Raw genomic sequence first — 17,381 nt, 5'->3', positions numbered from 1 at the left:
CAGCTGTAAACAAAGTCAGGGTAGCCTTGATGATTTCCAATCTCCGATAAGAGTGGCACAAGAAGAAGAAGAAGAACTTGGGAAATGATCACTACAGGAGCAATACAGCCAATTTGTGGCAACAATGTTAGAAAGACCCTGAGGATTCCAGAGCAACAACTAACAAATCCACGAAGGAAGCTACAGCTGCCTACCTGAGGAAGGGAATTCCGAACGTTTAGAACGTTTCAAACAATAATTAAACTAGAAAAGGTTAATGTGAGTTATTAGTAAAATCAAGATAGGAAGTATATATCTACATAATTCGCAACAAGGATAAAAAAAACTAAAAATTATTTATTATATTAAGTTTTTGAATGAAAAATTAAGTAATCATGTGGGTAAAAATAAATGTACCATTATAATTGCCCATTCATCTAATTTGTAAAATTCTCATTAGAGTTTTCAAAAACCGTATGCAGTGTTGAATTTGCCTGCATTTTTTTATAATTTGAATAAATTAGTTGATTAGGTGGTAGCCATGTAACGTTTGGCCAAAATATGACACACATCGAACTAATCGTTTAAAAGTTATGATGAATAGAAGTTTCAGTCAAAATTCACAACTGGTCCTGTATATTAATAAACAATTTGAGCAGACATTTTTTAATGGACATCTGTTAATAGATGCCTGCATCCAAAAAAATAATATAATTTGTGAGGACAGTCAGCGCACGCCTTCTAAAAAATAAAATTTTCACTTCACTTAAATTTTTAGAAGGGAATGCATAAATTCCATTCGCACTAATCTCAATTTTTACGCCTTTCATAAAATCAAAAAAAGTCTAGTGTATAATCGCAACAAATCCTGCGTGATTTAGTATCAACGAAAGAGAAAGGCCCCCGTACGTAATTCGCGACGTGCGCGAGAAAGACGGAAGTAGCACATGCACAGAATGGATATATGGTGGAGGAGCCTTTCTGCATGGAATGATCATAAAGTGCTCGCATGGGGGAATCGGGGAGTTTTAGTACATTTGCGAGTGGGCCATTTACTAAAGCCCTACGCGACTGTAAATCCGACTCGACCGCGCCACTTTTCTGGATGAAATGTGAAAATCAGTAGCGGGACTTCATAGAAACGATATCAAATCCATCGCTTCATTTAAAAAAAAAAGATCATTTCGTTTAACCCCAATTACAACTTATTTAAGTTAAAATCGAAGAAATTCTAATATCCATCATACAGGAAAAGATACGAGGAAGAAAGAATATAGAAAGAAGAATAGTGTTATGTTTGAAAATTTTAAGGGATTGATTTAAACGCAGTTCAATCGAACTCTTCAGAGCAGCGGTAGACAGAGTAAAGATAATGATGATGATATCTAACCTCCGTTTTTGAAACGTCACTTAAAGAAGAAAAATTTAAAATCTGAAAGTTTCAAGATCTTATTTTCATGCATCCGTAATAGGTGTCAAACTTATCCTTATTCTCTGGGATTTCCTTTTTTGCATTATTCATTCAAATCTATTAGACATGGATCCCGCGTACCAAAAAAAATGATTAATAGCAAGCTGAAAATGTGTTAATAGCTTAACAGTGTCTAGTCGGACAAAATTTGATGTACGGGAACACTGGACTAGGGGAAGTTTTAATTGTGGAACAGGTTAAAAATTTGGAACGTTAGACTACGAAAACGTTCCATGTTATTTGTCGGACAGAACTTCCAATTGATTTGTTACCATTTAATTAAACTCTTATGCAAAAATCAGACTGGTGTTTATCACCAATTGGGCATTTTAATGAGTGGAACACGAAGAACATGTCAAATGACAGGAATTGTGTTGGTTAGTAATAGGAGCCTGATTTTTGCATGAGATTTTAATGAAAGGGTAACAAATCAATTGGATGTTCTGTCCGACAAAATACATGATACGTTTTTGTAATCTGACGTTCCAAATTTTTAAACTGTTCCACAATTAAAACTTCAGCTGATCTAGTGTTTCCTTACATCAAAGTTTGTCCGACTAGACACCATTAAGCTATTAACAAATATTCAGCTTGTTATTAATCAACTTTTTTTGGTACGCGGGATCCAGTCCTATATTATCGGGCAGTTTTTCCATGCGGTTAAGTTTATAATAGAACCGACTTAAAGGTTGCTTTATGACTGAATATTTTGAATTTCGTTGTCCGTGGAATGAACTTCTGAGTATTTTGTTTAATTCTTTTGCATAATAATTTGAGCCGAAGGATTTTTTTCTGATCGTAACTCAGAAAGTGAACTGGGTCCAAAAACGAAAGAAATTATTTCGAAGAACTTAGAGATGAGTCGAAATATGAGAAAACGGAAATAAAATAATTGTAATACGGTAGACATAAAATGTGATGAAAGACGACCAAAATGATTTCTTAGAACACCACAGCTTAAATTGTTTAAAATGCCTGGTTGCACCAACAGATCTTAGGCTTAAGCCGAGAATATCATAAGAAGTAATGGAATATAATTATAATAAAATATAAGAGGAATATCATAATATAATAATAGATATACTTGATAACAAGGTAAGAATCCAAAATTATGGTGCAACATAAGTGAAACTCTCGGTGGTCCTATCTATAAGCACAGCTTAACTAAGCTGGAGCTTAAGATCTGTTGGTGCAACCAGGCAGTCACCTACCTTATGTAAAACTCCCTGTTAAAGCATTAGTTCGGCTATTTTCTCTATCCTTTCGTAGGATTATAGTAACTATATTATTTGGTTAACTACTGTTGTCAATTCATTAATTTTTTAAGCATGTTGTTTTGCTTTAGAGAATGAATACTCAACCATGTTCTTTATTTGGTTTGACTATTTTATGGTTAAAATATTTTTTTCCTAACTAGTGCGGAAAGTAATACTTTCATGCAACGAGACTGCCGTTGACCCGAACGACGCTATAGCGGAGCTCGGGCAAGCAGTCGAGTGCGGGGAAGACACTTTACGCATGAGTTAGGAACAATATTTTTTCTAGGGCCGTACGTTTGAAAAAAAAAACCACAAAAAATAAAGTTATATCAATTTTTATTTAGAAGTGAAAATACACAAATAAATTCTTTGACAAGGTTATCAAAACCAAACTTTCAATATAATGTGTTACCACGACAACGATATTGGTTTCCATGACGACGATTCAAAACCATTGTAATTGTCTACTGTGTAAGATATGTCTTAAATCGAATAAGAATAGGGGTCAAGACTAATAGTACTTTATTAAATCTAGCATTATAAAGTTACAACAAGCTATTCATACATCTGTAATCAAGTGTCTGTCAAGGTCAAGTGGCTAAAGGCATCCTGGTGACAGCCATGCTAATTTGTCACTGTCATGGCTATTACTATTCAGCACTCCAGCCACCTTAACAGTACGCAGTTATGCGTAACATATTACATACTGTTCTAACTTTTAAGTATTATGTCAAAATAATTTTATTTCATCGAATTATCGCGCTAATTTCATTAAAACATGAACACAATAAGATAAATTTGAAATAAATTAGTAAATAATATCTAAATATTAGTTTATTGCATGTATTATAATACATTATAATGCCATATTACGAGGTATTTTACTTTCCCGCACGCCGTGCGGAAAAAATTTACTTTCACGCACGCCGTGCGGGAAAGTGCAACTTTCGGAAACAAAATGCGTGCGTGAAAGTGGCTCTTTTAGCACGGCCGTAGAAAAATTATTTTTTCATATGCCTCATTTTTCAAAACACATCAACTTATCCAGTAGTCAAAAATTCACTAATGACACCATCGCGGTAAAATTTGAGACGTATGTCTAAAAAAAGTTAGACTTCGTAGAATTAATAACTAATATGAGATCGCAGCACCCCATTACGCACAGGAGGTTACTTATCCGACAACCCGATATAATTTCCTTCTTTCTTTTCAATTACCGCAATTTTACTTTTTGACTCCTTTGTGTAATCCTTTTCAGCTCCATTATGACTGTAATTAATTATTTGCTATCGGCAATTCCTTTTTTAGTATTAGGATATTATTTTATTCTGATTTATTTCGATCCATAAACAAACCCTCTAGTAGAGAAATTATAAAAGTTCATTTCAAAATTACAGCAGTAATACGCACTTTGTTAAAAAATATGTCATTCTTTTATTTACTCAAATTTACTATTTAGTCGAAAATTTGAATTAAAAAAAAATTCGAACAAAAACTCTCATGAAACATAATACCGAAAAACGTGCTAAATAAGCTTTATTAATTATTTTGTATGATGGAAAAAAGCAAACACTGGCAGGAATTTTTCGAATTTTTATTTGTTCAATTGGGTCCAATAGACTTTTAATACACAATTGGAATTGATTCAATAAAAACCAGTAAAACAAAGTGAAACAATTAAAGTCCACTCTGTGCATTATTACAGGCCGTTTGTTTTACTGGAATCCTTCCATTCATGTAACAAAAATTTCAATAATGACGCGATTGTAGGACCATATTGAAACAATTTCGAATACTCCATTGAATTCCAGTCGGGCCGTGGGCCATATCCTCTTTGTTGGAGAAATTAATAGCAAAAAAATATTTTCAGGAGCTTGTGGAATTATTCTTTATATTATTATCTTTATGTTATGTAATATCTTACAAAGTGTATGGAAATGTGTACAAAGTAACACCATTAAAAATCTTGCCCTCATAGGAGTGCCGAGAGAAGTGAAAATCTTCTGAAATTTAAAGCATGCTCATGAAAGTATGATTGAAAATGCACCTCAGGCACTTGCCTGGCAAGTGCCTTCGGTCGAACTTATAAGCAGTTCAACCCATACCCATAGTATATGGAAATTACTAATATCTCGCCATAGCGATGACTGTCGCGAGTTCAATGCTTTTTCCCCATCCAAAACGGAGTGCGATACCTATATTATATAGGCGTTGCGTGCATCCTATACTATTTATATAAATATACCCTTTATATGTACATAAAGATAATATATGTACGTAGATAATTTATTTCGACGAAGCGATGACAGTCGCGAATTCAATGTAGAGTCATTTTAAAAATCCTTTTAAAAAGAATTTTAACTGTTTTTCTGGATCCAAACTAAATTATAAAAGCGTATTTATTTCAAAAGCATATAGAATATATATGTTTTGTAAAAACGCAAAAAATTAAGAAATTTTACAATGCCGGTATACCCAAAGACGTATAAAAATTGTGTATTTTCTTGAAAGTAAAAATTAGAAAATGTTTATAAAGATATTAGTCCAGGCTGTATGCTCGACCCCGTTAAGTAAATTATACCGATTCGTTTTTTGCACAAACTTGCTCAAAAAGAGGTTCTTATAATAAATCCACAGCGTGCTAGGAGGTACCGCGGTCGGAAAATTGTTTAAAAAAAATTTATAAACAAGTTCAAACAATCAATTTTTGCATTTCCGTGCAATTTTTCCTTAGATTCTTTGGTTCATTATGAGCAAAAAAAGTATCTTGTGATTTTTCTCGACAATTGATTGTTGTCGAAGTATACGAATTTTAAAACGCTAAAATGGCGATTTTCAAGGCCTAATAACTGGGTTAAAAATTATTATTATGAAAGTCAGAAAATCATTAAATCAAAGTATAGGGTACTAATACACTTTAGAAAACCGAGAATAAGCATTATTTAAAGACTTTTTTTTCTCAAAACCTTTATTAAAAATGAACAATATAGCTTTTACATATTAATATCTAACTCTTAGAGAATACAAAAAATATATCTTTCTTCATTTATGAACGTACACTAATATTGTAGAGGGCTCCCAAGTCGAGGTCTCGAAAAAAAGTAGTTCCGATGGCGGACATTTAATCTTAGGATAGGGATCTCTGAAATAAAAAAATCGTACGGCATTTGATAAAGGAAGGTTTCTTACGTGACAATTTACCACCGCTAATAAAAAATTCCGCAAAAACAAAATTTTACGAAAATTTGAATAATTTTTGTGAAAAAATCACCCGTTTTTCTTCAGTTTTTCATGGTTAAAAAATATTTAATTTTTATTTTTTGGTCAAATTGTGATAAATTGTCACGTAAGAGATCTTCCTCTTTCAAATACAGTACGATTTTTTTGTTGCAGATATCCCAATCCTGAGATTAACTGCCAGCCATCATTTTTCGAGGCCTCGACTTTTGCGCCCTCTGCAATATTAGTGTACGAGTGTACGTGCATAAAAAATGAAAAAAGCTATATTGTTTGTACTCTCTAAAAGTCAGATATTAATATGTAAAAAGTTCGATGTTCATTTTTAATAAAGGTTCTGAGAAAAAAGTTCTTGAAAAAAATGAATATTTTTAGTCTTCTAAAGTGTACTAGTACCTTAAAGCTCTACAGGATTCCTGAAGAAATTTGTGCCATTAATTTATTATTAAGCTGTTATTTTAATTCTTAACAACGAGCGCTAAGCGCGTATTAATGCGGCCGTCAATGTGAATGCGACTGAGATGCACCATTGGACGACCGGAATGGTGTATCTCTTTCGCACTCACCATTGACGGCCGCCTAATACGCGCTTAGCGCTCATTGTTAATAAATAAAAATAACAGATTAGTAATGAAATAATGATAAAAATTTCTTTAGGATCTTGTAGGTGGGCTCTAAACTTTGATTTGGTTACTTCGTGACTTTCATGTGACTTTCATAATAATAAATTTTAACCGAGTTATTAAGCCTTGAAAATGGCGATTTTCAAGTTTTTTAAATTTTAAATCGCCTATAACTCGAGAACAATTAATTTTAGAGAAAAATCTAAAGAGACCATTTTTGCTCATAATGAACCATATAATCTAAGAAATACTTGTCCAAAGTGAACAAATTGACTTTTTGAATTTGTTTAAAAAATGGTGTAAACAATTTTCCAACCGCGGTATCATCTGGCACTCTGTGGATTTGTTATAAGGACCTACTTTTGAGTAACTTTGTGCAAAAAAAAAACGAATCGGAATAATTTACCTAACGCGGGCGAGCACACAGCCTGGACTACAAAATGTAAATTACATTAAATCCACGTTGGAGTTTATTATAGTTATTAAGGTACCGAGGGTATTATAAGGATAATAATGCCTGAGGTCAATGGTGTATATGCCGAGGGCCTATGGCCCGAGGTATACAGGGTGAGGCAAATAAAGGGCCTATTAGAAATATCTCGAGAACTAAAGGCAACAGAATCATGAAAATTGAAATAAAGGGGTTTTGAAGGATGATCTATTAAATGAAAATATTTTCATCTCTTTGCAACTTCCGGTTATACCGGAAGTTGCTTATAACTTCGTTTTTTAAATGGGACATCCTGTATATTTTTACATTTTTCGATTCTCTTCGATGTCTTCTTTCTTAAAATATCAGGTTTTGTAATATTATACAGGGCGTTTGACAAGATAATTACGTTTTTTATTAATTTCGTAGCAAAATTAACACCCTGTAGAATTGTAGCAGTTTGACATCCAAAACTCTACTTACGTTCAAATGATTTTTAATATACTCTACTATTGTTAGGAATCATTAGCATAGCTAAATTTTTAATTTTAGTATACAGGGTTGGTCGAAACTCGGAATGAGTATTTTCTGAGTTTTCTTAAAAGGAGCACCCTATATTTTAGTATTGTAACGAAATGGTATTTTATGGTACTTTTTTATTTCTTAAGCATTCCCTATACCTAACTGCTTTAATTTGTGCTTAATTGTTAATCGCACCAACAATCTTAACTACGTAGGTATTTTGATAGCTAAACCATTATTGGTAATTTTAAGGACCAGTCTGGATTAATATGTATTTATTTCTGAAAAATTATTTGGGATTGAGGATTTTCACGGCCAACCTAATAAAATTTTACGTATTTTTTGTTGCAATTAATGTTTAGTTTGAATCACCAATAACTCACAAATTACAACAGTTTGGTAAAGGGAATGCTTAAGAAATAAAAAAGTACTATAAAATATCATTTCACTACAATACAAAAATATAGGGTATTACATTTAAGAAAACTCAGAAAATACTCATTCCGACTTTCGACCAACCCTGTATAATAAAATTAAAAATTTAGCTATACTAATGATTCTTAACAATAGTAGAGTATATTAAAAATCATTTGAACGTAAGTAGAGTTTTAGATGTCAAACTACTACAATTCTACAGGGTGTGAATATTGCTACGGAATTAATAAAAAAAACGTAATTATCTTTTAAAATACCCCGTATAATATTACAAAACCTCATATTTTAAGAAAGAAGACATCGAAGAGAATCCAAAAATGTAAAAATATACAGGGTGTCCCATTTAAAAAAACGAAGTTATAAGTAACTTCCGGTATAATCGGAAGTTGCAAAGAGATGAAAATATTTTCATTTAATAGATCATCCTTCAAAACCCCTTTATTCCAATTTTCATGATTCTGTTGCCTTTAGTTCTCGAGATATTTCTAATAGGCCAGTTATCTGCCTCACCCTATATAAGTTGACCGAAAGCGTTACTTTCTATATTACCCGTGGTGCCTTCAACGTTTAATGTCCGACTAAATTCTTCTTTATATGCAAAAAATTTGAATGAATTTTGAATTAATTAATTTTCGAATAAGTACATTTAGCAGCAATAGTCGTAACGTAATTGTGGTAATCATAGTTTTACGTAGGTTTTTATTTGTCAACTTGACAGTATTTAACTAGTTATTAAAATTTGCGCCCAAGGGCGATATTTTTTCAAAGTAACGCCCTAGGGTTATCATATGTAACTGACTTCGAAATCATGTCATTATTTGTCAAATAATATACCAGTCCGACATTAAGGATAAAAATAATCCAGAAACGTACGGAAGAATTCGTAATGAAATTACTTTATTTATTTTTTATTTATGTTACATTTATTTTATTTATGTTACATTATTTTATTTTTGTTATATTAGTTATTTTTTAGGTTATTTATGTTACATTAATTATTATATTCTGTACTATTGCATCGCAGGTTAATTACCGCAAAGCTTTAAATTGAAACGAAAAACATAAGTAAAATAACCTACTAATTACAACCAATGTATGCACTAAATATAATATACAAAATATGTTTCTCCAGTTTATTTTTCATCACAAAAACCATGAAAAATTCTCACCGTATTTATTCTGTGAAAATAAATAGTCTCATTGCGTAACGGCCCATTTTTCTTTCGCAATCCCAGTATTTTATTTTCTCATAAAATTCATAACTGCCTGCGGTAAAATCAAAATTAATAGCCCCAGAAGAAAAAACATAAACCGTTGTTGCGTCTGTGAATATACATTCCAAAATTTTGAGAACTCAGTGGATTATTTCTAAATGGATTGACAAATTGGTGACGATTTCTATTAATTACATGAATGAATCGACATGCCAATGAGAAGAATAAGAAAATATTCGGAAGGAGAGGAAAACAATGCATTAACTAAACATTTGTTTCGAGCTGAGTTTTAAGTTTTTAAAAAAGGTTTATTTCTTGTTTAGTTTTTGCTGTAGGGAGATACAATGTAGGCCTTTATTGTGGATATACCACGTAGAAATGACTACGTTCCTTAGTATTCGTTTTTGGACACCCGGCCGGCCAGGAGTTACTGCCACTAGTACAGCCCCATATTAGTAAACCATAGAACCACGCTGGTTTGAGCATTTGCTTTAAACTAATACTTTATTTTTGGTTGTAGGTTGAGATCTTCTAGCTAATAATCCATACAAGTTCCTGCAATTCAGTTCCAGTTCTTCAGTTTTCTTTCTGATATGTTTCGCCACTTTATTTGCAGTCTACAGCGTGATTGATTAGTAGGGTAAAGCTCAATAGCTCCGCTATAGTAATAGATAGCAATAAAAGTTAATAAGAAAAATTTTATCCAACTTTGAGCTTCACATTATAAAATTAGTTAGAATGTTACAGGGTGTTCGATGGCAGAGTAGCAGACCAAACTTATGTTTTTTTAAAAGGAACACCCTATATTTTATTTTAACTTCGAAATCCTGTTAACTTCTTCATCACAAAAATATAAAGGTTTGTTATGTTATACAGGGTATTTACAAAGTTATAACCAATTTTATATGAAAATCGTAACAAGTTCAACTCCCTGTATAAATAAAAATAAGCAAAACAACAACGGTTTATTAATGCCATATTTTTTAACGTATTGTCAAAATTTTCAAGAATGGTCGATATTGCTAATTTTCTTTATATCAAATACAGGGTGAGTCAAAATGCAAGTACATTATTTTCTCAGTAATTTTAAATGGAACACCCTGTATTTTATATCACTATTGAAAAATACCATTACCGTACTTTAATTTTTAGATAACATTTCCTATGTCATAATTTTTTAGTTTTCGAGATATTTTCATTTTTCAATGGACCAGTAGCGTGGCCACCCAAATAACCCGAATTTAATAAACTGGACTGATTTTTTGGGGTTACGTTAATAATGAAGTTTATAAAATACCTCAAACAACAAGGGATGAGATGAAAAATAGAATACAAAGTGTATTTCGATGTGTTAATTTACAAATGCTCCGTAGAGTAAGTAGCTCATACAATGATCGTTTTTAGGCGTACATAAATGTGTTAGGAGATAATTTTAAACACCTTATGTAATTAAATATTAAAACTATTTTATTAAAAGTAGCTTCTAATTTTTTCAAACATGTTTTTTTGCAAAATGTATTACTGATAAATTATGTTTCGTTCTTTATTTGTTACATTGTTACATTTACATACAAAAGTAGTGTTTAATTGTCTTCACAAAATATTGTACCTTGTGTTTGTGTGTTTTTTTGTAAAATTTATTACTAATTTTCTTTTTTTATTTGTTGCATTTACATAAAAAGGTAGTTCTTAATTGTTTCAAAAATGTTGCATGTAGTGGTTGTGTTTTTGTTTGAAAAATGTATTACTAATAAATTATTTTTATTTCTTTATTTGCTATAGTGTAACATTGTTTACCGAATTGATAATCGGTAATCTTCAATTGTCAATTCAGTCATGGCTTAATTAAAATTTAGATAAATTTAAACACCTAAAATATTTTGCTCTGAAAAATGAAAATATCTCGAAAACTAATAAATTTGGGAATAGGAAATGTTATATAAAAATTAAAGTACGTTAATGTTACTTTTCAATAATGATATAAAATACAGGGTGTTCCATTTAACATTACTGAGAAAATATAGTACATACTTCCGTTTTGACTCACCCTGTATTTGATATAAAGAAAATTAGCAATATCAATAATTCTTAAAAATTTTGACAATAAATAAAGAATATGGCATTAATAAATCATTGCTGTTGTGCTTATTTTTATTTATACAGGGAGTTGAACTTGTTACGATTTTCATACAAAATTGGTTATAACTTTGTAAATACCCTGTATAACATTACAAACCTTTATATTTTTGTGATAAAGAAGTTAACAGGATTTCGAATATAGAATAAAATATAGGGTGTTCCATTTTAAAAAACATAAGTTAGGTCTGCCACTGTGTTATCGAACACCCTGCAACATTCTAACTAATTTTGTAATGTGAAGCTCAAAGGTGGCTAAAATTTTTGTTATTAACTTTTATTGCTATCTATTACTATAGCGGAGCTATTAAGCTTTACCCTACTAATCAATCACCCTGTATACTATAATAAACCATACGTTCTTCTTCTTCTTCTTTTGGCATCATAACCCTAGATGGGACTTTGCCTGTGTGGCTATGTCCTTCCATTTAGATCTCTCTTGTGCGCTTCTTCCCCATTGTCTTATGTTCGTGGTTTGCAGGTCGTCTTCCACGTAATTTAACCATCTCATTCTGGGCATTTTAAACCATCTATAAACCATACCACACTATAATATTTTTGGACTTTTCTAATTGGCAAAGTATTTTGCATACTTATTCCTTTTGGTACTGAAACGAAAACGACAATGGACTACTCCGGCTAATTGAAGTAATATTCGAAAATATCATTTCAATCATCCAAGATAACCATCGCTACACCTTTAGGTTAGCTCAGTCTATCAAGGTGTGTGTTCGTCTTGTCCTGATCTTAGAAATGAACTATGAAAATTCGGAATGAAGCAAACAAAACAGTATTTTTAGCTAATCATGTTTATTGTTCGATAAAGATATAATAAAAATATGACTTAGTAAATGCATTAGCAAATATTTCAAATTCTTGCCAAAAATCAGATTGCTCAGATCCCTGCAGCTGAAGATGTTGGGTGCTGTAGTTTAGACGATTTGGTTGCAGTTGTCAGCCTTGTAGTGATGTATCGCCGACGATTGGCTTCATTCTCCCGAAAGCAGAAAAGTAGATCTTATCCAAAAATTAGAAGAGTAAAACACATATCAATCATCAAGAAGATAAACCAAAATTTGCCACGTCAGCCATTCTTTTAAGAAATAATCAAAAAGATTAGCAGATGACAAGAATAAATTAAATGGAATTAAGATTGAATATTACTTGGTTAAAATTTGATTACTAAACGTGCATATATGTAAATTAAAAAAAAAATATTTAAAACTAAAATGGAAGAAGCCATGCTTTTAGATGGGAGGCTGGGTTAGATATATAAAATACTAGAAAAATTGCTGGATGTAGAAATGTAATTAAAATATGATAATATGTATTCTTACCCCAAGAGAATATTAAGTGCTGATGGAAAATAAAGCTAATATTCAAATTGCATGCCTTTTTAAGGAATAATTCTTCCCTTTCATTTTCAGTTTTGTGTCAGGGAGTAGGGATGAAGTATCACTGCCATGATAGTGGGACGTAGGAAGTGGCAGGAATGTTCCATATCAAGACAAATATCTCTTCTTCTTCTTCAAATGCAAATCCACTAGTGGATGTTGGCGATCACATTTTCCATTAACTCTCTGTTTCTTGCAATGTGTATCAGTGACTGTATGTCGGTAATCCCTCTCCATTGCCTTATGTTTGGGAGCCAGGACATTTTCTTGCGTCCTATTCCTCTCTTGCCTTCAATTTTACCCTGGATTATAAGTTGAAGGAACTGGTATTTTTCGTTTCGCATGATGTGACCCAAATACGCCGTTTTTCTTTTCTTGATGTTTTCGAAAAGCTGACGTTCTTGGTTGATTCTTTTAAGGATATCCACATTTCTGACTTTCGCCGTCCATGGTATCTTTAGGATACGGCGATAAAGCCACATTTCGAAGGCTTCTAATCTGTTTATATCCCTCGCTTTGAGTGTCCAGCCCTCTATGCCATATAGCAGCACGTAGCATTTAGTAAACCTTAGTCTCAGTGTAAGGTCGAACTCTGAGCAGCTCAGTACCTTCCTGAATTTTACGAAAGCTTGTCGAGCTTGCTCAATGCGACATTTTACTTTCCTGTCCGATGCCCAGTCTTCAAAAAGCCACGTTCCTAGGTATTTGAATTTGCTCACTCTCTCAATGGACTTAGTATTCAGTGTTATGGTGGAGTTTTCAAATGCATCCAAGTTTCTGGAGATGATCATGAATTTGGTCTTTTTGGTATTAATCTCTAATCCCATTCGCTTACTGTATTCTCCGATTATAGTGACAAGTTGTTGAAGATCTGCTATGTTGTCGCAAATTAAGACAGCATCATCAGCATATCGTATGTTGTTGATTAATACTCCATTCACTTTGATTCCCATCTCTGCATCTTATAAAGACTCTTGAAATATGGCTTCCGAATAAATGTTAAATAAAAGAGGGGAAAGCACACATCCCTGCCGAACACCCCTTCTTATATGTATGGATTTGGATATAGAATTGTCTATTTTTAATTGTGCTGCCTGATACCAGTACAAGCTTTCAATGCATCTTATGTCTTTTTGGTCTATATCAAGCTTCTTGAGGATCTGCATTAACTTGTGATGTTGGACACGATCAAACGCTTTCTCGTAGTCTAGAAAGCACAGGAATACGTCCTTCCTCTGATCGTAACAATTTTGGACCAACACCTGTGTTGCTACTATTGCTTCTCTTGTTCCTAAACCTTGCCTAAACCCAAACTGAGAATCACTGATGTCCCATTCACATTTTTTGTATAATCTTTGATGTAGTATTTTTAAGAATATTTTTAAAGTGTGACTCATCAGGTTAATGAGTCTGTGATCCTCACATCTTTTTGCATTGACTTTTTTGGGTAGGGGAATAAATGTAGAGAGCAACCACTGCTGAGGATAGCAACCAGTTTCATAAATAAAATTAAATATTTTATGTAGTGCTGAAATTCCCCTTTCATCTAGTAGTTTGAGTATTTCTGAAGGGATTTCATCAGGTCCAGGTGCCTTATTGTTTTTTGAATATAATATTGCCTTTTCTATTTCCTCTTTAGTAATTGAAGGGCCAGTCAGCTGGTCGTCTGTATAAACTTCACTCATGGGTCTTTCGTCATGAAAGAGCTCCTGGATATAGTTTTCCCATATATTAATTTTCTCTTTTTCACCTAGCACTACCTGGTTCTCCTGATTAACTATAATAGTTGGTCTTCGTTTTCTGTATATCTCTACAAATATCTCTAGAGAGTCAGAATATATGAAGTACTTTCCGTATGATGATTTAGCAAGTTAAAAAAGGCAAGTTAAAACGAATAGAAGATAATTATTAATGAAATATTGAGAAAATAGAATAAAATAATTATTTAAAAATAAAATAGCAAATATGTGACGTTTGTAACGTTACAGTACATTTCCACAACGATTATCCAGTAGGTTGGTCATCCCTCATCATTTTTATTTACTCTAGTTTTGTTTTTTGTCATGTTTTCCTGACTTTTCTTTTACTTTAAACCAGGTCTCGAATTTCTTTGAGATAATTATGACCTTTAGTTTTCCCATCATTTGTTTGATATCGTTTCATGCTGGTTGTTGTATATTTCTGATTAGTTTCTTCATTAATTTGTTCATAGAAGTTTTGTCTAACATAATTTTTTGTCTCTCCCGTAACCATATCAGGAATAATAGTATATTAAATATGGAGAACGGTAAGGGTTTTATACCGATCGAAGACAATTGTTTGGAGGAGGAGCGGAGCGACGACTCCAATTATTGTCTGAGATCGGTTACCCTTAACGTTCGACATGCTTATAACGTTTTTTGCACGATTGATACCATTATAAATTATAAAATTAAACATTTTCGTCATATTGACTAGTTTCATTCATTTCATCAAGATAGATACTTTGGTTGTTAGGTAGTAACTAGGGTGAATAACAACAATGGAGAATTGAGTTTTTATTTAGTTGTCAATAATTTTAGGTACAATTTTGATTATTATAAATTAAAATATGAGCGAAAGTGACTTTGAAGAAATTGAACGGGCTTGGGAAGAAGGGTGTTTCGCAATTATTCCCGAAAAATCCAAAATCCGTCATCAAAATACCTACCAAAGATTTAAAAAATGGTGCGAAGGCAAGAATTTAAGAATCGAAGAAAAGACTCTATTGGCATATTTCGTTCAAAAACATATGCAGTTGAAAGCTCCTGGAAGCCTCTGGGCAGAATATTCAATGATTAAATCCACCGTTTTTCTTTATGATGGCATTGATATTTCCAAGTTTTCAACTTTGATCGCGTATTTGAAGAGGAAAAATGTTGGCTATAGGCCTAAGAAAGCGAGCATTTTTACACGGGAGCAATTTGAAAAATTTCTGATGGAAGCACCGGATGAAGAATTTCTAGTTCACAAGGTAATATAAGCTAGTTTAGGTAAAAGAAATACTCTAATGAAGATTTTTTCATAATTTGTAGGTCGCAATGATACTGGGAATATCTTGTGCCTGTAGAAGAGAAGAATTATATAATATTACTATGAATGACATCCAACAAACCGATGGTTTAATGATTGTAAAAGTACCCAATACAAAAACGAACATCCGGCGTACTTTTACAGTCGTTAATAAACCAGACGATAAAATTCCCTATTTAGAAATTCTGCAAAAATAAATTAAAATTAAGAGATTTTTTAACTCGACGGTAAGTGAATTACTTACCGTCGAGTTGGAGTACTTACCGTCGAGTTGGATTACTTACCGTCGAGTTGCTAGTAAATGTCACCTACTGACGTAAAATCTGTCACGGTAAACAGTCAAAAATGATCAATCGTGCAAAAAAGTATCTAATACAAAATTTTCAACAATTTGTTTAATATCTGTCTGTATATTATAAAGTCCGTTCTTTGAAAATTTGGGTTATTATATTTTCCAAAAATAAACCTTATACACAAATTTAATTTTCAGCGCTTTATAACTTCACCAACTGACAAACGTTGTTCTAATTATCCCCTTCTTCTCTCGCCTCACCCCCTCGGAGATGGGAGGAAAGTATTGCCGAAACAATCCTCGTCCCCGTACTTTACGCCGCCAAGAAGACATCAGGTGAAAACTTCCAAGAAACATTTCCAGCTAAAACCTTCCACGCGTCATTTATCCACGATAGGCGTGGTGCTGAGGCAATGTTTCACCCCGGGGAGCCCCTCCGCCCTTCGAAAGAGGCTCATTAAAGCAGTGAGAGTTCTAGACAACGGTTTTTTTAGTTGTCTGATAAAAATTATGGTCGAACTTCGAGACGGGATAAGGAGTTTTACTGGGAAGTTCCACTTTTTTCTTCTGGAGTATTTGAGGCAGAGCAGAAGTGATCCTGTCGCCGGAATTAGTTATGCTATCTTGATAGTTGAGTTGTGGTGAAAGTGGGACAATTTTCGGGAGAAAGTTCGGAATTTATTTAGTACGGGAGAGTTTTATGTTTTAAGTTATGCAGGATTTACCACGCCATGAGAGTTTGAATAATAAAAAGATTAAGGGACGAAGAAATTACTATACAAGACGAAAAATTATTTTGTTTATGATTTAATTTATAATTTTAACTTGACATTTACACTATATACTTTTAGTCCAGGGTAATAAGGTTTTTTCCATGACACTTGAATAGCCAGGGTACCGAAGCGTTTTTTCGACAGGTAATACCTATAAGAGCAAATTGTAACTATTTCCTGCGTAGGATCTGGCGGCCATTTTTATTTATAAACAATTAAGTGTCAAAAAATGGCATTTTTCCCTTTTTTTCAAATCAATGGAAAACAGTGAAATTTATGATTTTTTGAGTACAAATATCTTCGAGATTATGGAAAAAGCTTTAAAATGACGTATTACAAAGTTTGATATACTCATTTATTGTTAATATAATTGGGAAACAAATTCGGAATTGCAAAAACATTAATTTCGCAATATCTGTTGTAAAAATTCGTGTACAGCTTTGAAATTTTTGTCATATAAGGGTTCTGTGGTGCTTAATATGTGATAAAAATTTCAAAGCGATTCATTCAATGGTTTAAATTTTATTCAAATTGTTTATCCCCAGAGAGCATTTTTTTGCAATAA

At 32.5% G+C, this 17,381-nt stretch overlaps 1 protein-coding gene across 1 annotated transcript in view; it reads left to right on the top strand.

Moving 5' to 3' along the window:
- LOC114335486 (EGFR adapter protein-like) overlaps positions 1-17,381 on the top strand; it is a 1,026,571-nt gene that overhangs the window by 228,441 nt on the left and 780,749 nt on the right. The gene's annotated exons all lie outside the window — the stretch shown is intronic.

Source organism: Diabrotica virgifera, chromosome 2 (assembly GCF_917563875.1).
Source record: "Diabrotica virgifera virgifera chromosome 2, PGI_DIABVI_V3a".
Classification (NCBI taxonomy): Eukaryota; Metazoa; Arthropoda; class Insecta; order Coleoptera; family Chrysomelidae; genus Diabrotica; species Diabrotica virgifera.
This window is presented reverse-complemented; position numbering and strand designations above follow the sequence as displayed.